This window comes from Pinus tabuliformis, chromosome 1_1 (assembly GCF_031772625.1).
Source record: "Pinus tabuliformis cultivar Carrire ecotype Pingquan chromosome 1_1, CPIR1, whole genome shotgun sequence".
Classification (NCBI taxonomy): Eukaryota; Viridiplantae; Streptophyta; class Pinopsida; order Pinales; family Pinaceae; genus Pinus; species Pinus tabuliformis.
This window is the reverse complement of record NC_142297.1, coordinates 589090108-589093460: the sequence shown is the minus strand read 5'-3', so window position 1 is coordinate 589093460 and position 3353 is coordinate 589090108.

Here is a 3353-nt window from a genome sequence, read left to right as displayed (position 1 = left end):
TTGGTACAACTATCATAATGTATTAGCATTAAAAAGAAGATTTTCAACAATTTGATAACCGATTAAGGCATATGAGGATGTCAAGTTGTCATAACATTTATTTGAAATTGATCCGCACTGTTGCCTATGAAAAATTGTAAGAACCCCACTAACCTACTCTGATTTTTTTTTCGAAATTTTATATTGTTGTAACATTTACGTCCATTAATGCCATTGCCAGTTGTTCCCCGTGAACAGAGGGGGACAAAAGATCCCGTCGCAGTCAAAGCATTTGGTATACCGGGATATGCGTAAAACGCTGGATGGCTAAACCGTGAAGTTGCTTACGTCATTTCCACTTGCTTATTTTTTTATGTTGGTTTCATTGGAATTTATATATGCAGTTAAAAATTTAATTTAAATGATGAAAGTGATACTTTTTCTGAATTCCTACCAAAAATTTCACAAAATCTGGACCACTTGGATGCCAATTGTTTTGCATAAAGAATGGGTCTCGATTCCCAAGTAAGGGATCTTATTTGTGGTAAGGCAGGGTTCCCCAAGAAAATCAATGCAGGTCTTCCAAACAAATAGTCAATAAAAATCTGGACCACTTAAAAAACTCATATCTTATACAGGTCGATACAAATTGTTCTGCATAAAGAATGGGTCTTGACTCCCGAGTAAAGAAATCTTGTGGCACAAGGAAATCAACGCAGGTTATTGTATAGGAAGCTGGGTCTTTCACTTTCTGATTCTCTGTTTTGTTTTTGTTTTTCGCATCTTGGCTTTTTGTTTCTTTTTCTAATGCTATCAATATTGGTTCTTAGTGATTTCTTCTTTGCTTCTTTAGTTAGTGTTGGTCTAATAATGATTTGCCTAATTTTTTGGTTTCTTGCCATATGAAATTTCTCATTTTGTCATTGTACAGGAAGTTGGTTCTTTGGCTTTCCGATTCTCTGTTTTGTTTTTGTTTTTTTTTTTTCAGTCTGGTCTATCTTTTCTCATCTTGGCTTTTTGTTTCTTTTTCTAATGCTTCTTAGTGATTTCCTCATTGTTTCTTTAGTTAGTGTTGGTCTAATAATGATTTGCCTACCTTTTTGGTTCCTAGCCATATGTAATTTCCCATTTTGTCATTGCACAGGAAGCTGGTTCTTTTGCTTTCCGATTCTCTGTTTTGTTTTTGTTTTTCAGTCTGGTCTATCTTTTCTCATTTTGGCTTTTTGTTTCTTTTTCTAATGCTATCAATATTGGTTCTTAGTGATTTCCTCTTTGCTTCTTTGGTTAGTGTTGGTCGAATAATGATTTGCCTACTTCTTTGGTGTCTAGCCATATGTAATTTCTCATTTAGTCATTATACAGGACACTGGTTCTTTCGCTTTCTGATTGTCTGTTTTGTTTTTGTTTTTCAATCTACTCTATCTTTTCTCATATTGGCTTTTTGTGTCTTTTTCTAATGCTATTAATATTGGTTCTTAGTGATTTCCTCTTTGCTTCTTTGGTTAGTGTTGGTATAATAATGATTTGCCTACCTCTTTGGTTTCTTGCCATATATAATTTCTCATTTGATTAATGAAAAATGAAAAAAAAAAAATCGTAAAAAAAAAAGGCTTCCGAACTTTAGTCAATAATGTTGGGACAGAACTGATAGTCAATAATGCTGGAAGAAGGGAAAACTGGTAGGAAACTTCATGCTTCCACCGTTTATATTACCAGATTACAGTATTAGTTCACTATTTATTGCCACTTGGTTTTCTCAAAGGAAATAAGAACCTCAAGTATTCAACTACAAATCAAAGCTGTTTTGTTTTCAATCGTGTGCCCAAATATTGAGGTCTTGATACCACAAAAGCTGCAACTGATAGCTTCTCTACTCTCCTGAATCGTTCATAGACAAATATTGAAGCTGAACTCGCATTCTCAATCTCTGCCAAATATATTCAATCTTGGTTCTTTGTTATTCTATATCCAATGGCACCTGATAACTTCACATCCTTCGCATCCACCTCCAAAACCCCCTCCCATGATGACACCAATAACTATGTGTATGATGTGTTTCTAAATCACCGCGGTCCTGACATAAAGAAAGGATTCGCTAGTCGTATCTACCACCGGCTTAAAAAATTTGGATTATAAGTTTTTCTAGACCAGAAAGAATTGCAACGAGGAGACAACTTGAATCCTCAAATCGAAGGGGCTATTCAAACAGCCTCTATTCATGTAGCCATATTTTCACCAACTTATGCTCAATCAAGATGGTGTCTCCACGAGCTCGTACTAATGAGGGAACAAATGTTGAAGTCTAGGTCAACAATAATTCCAGTTTTATACAAAGTTGAGCCCGCAGATCTTCGGTGGACACGCGGTGGAGATCGAGTTTATGCTAGAGATTTGGGCGTGATTGAAAGGAAGAGAGCATTTGATTCTCAGGAACCACGGTACGACCCCAAGACCATAGAAAAATGGAGGATTACTCTTTCTGCTGTGGCAGATATAATCAGTTTTGAGCTGAAGGACAAGTAAGACCCTCCAATTCTCCCTACTATTTGAGTTTTGTACTTTGCTGGCTTCATAAGTATATCACATATTATTTATATAGATGTTTCTCGTTAGTCAATTAACTATGATTTGAATATTGTTCAGGGAAGAATGGCAGCTCGTCCACGAAGTCATCCAACAAGTTGTGAAAAAATTAATGATGTGGACTGGACATTGTCACTTCAGTGGCAAAGCGAGAAGGCTACAGTTTTGGGAATTGTAGGTCTTGGCGAGGTCGGGAAAACTACCCTGGCTAAACAATTCTTCAACCGAGAGAGATCAAATTACGATCGATCTTGCTTCTTATTTGATGTCAGATCCACATCTTTGCCTTCCCTGCAGAGTAGCCTTCTTAAGGATCTGATTCAATTGAGAGTAGCAATGAAAACCCTAGCTACTAAGGAAAGAAGACTATGATTCTTTCAACAGAGAGCAAAGAGCACACACTAAATGCACTTTTCCTAAATCATTTTTCACATGCAGTCTAAATGCAAATGCACATGCATGTATTTATTTTTCCGTTTCCTTAATGTGAGAATGCCATAAAAGGAAAAGTAAGTACAGATCTGAATTATTTTCTCCAAAGCAACACTTCAACAATCTCTTTTCAAAAGGAAAGGAAGACTAAGATGACACTTTCAATTTCGAATGGAAAATTGCTTTTGACACTTCAAATATTAACAATTCAAATCAAATACAATGGAAAAAGTACAATCGACTATCTAGAAAAGGAAGACTTTACTACACTCTTCTTTTCGACTCAAAATGACAGTTACGACACTTCTTTGCATCGAAAACGACAGTTTGATTTTAGCTACTCTTGACAAAGGAGGATT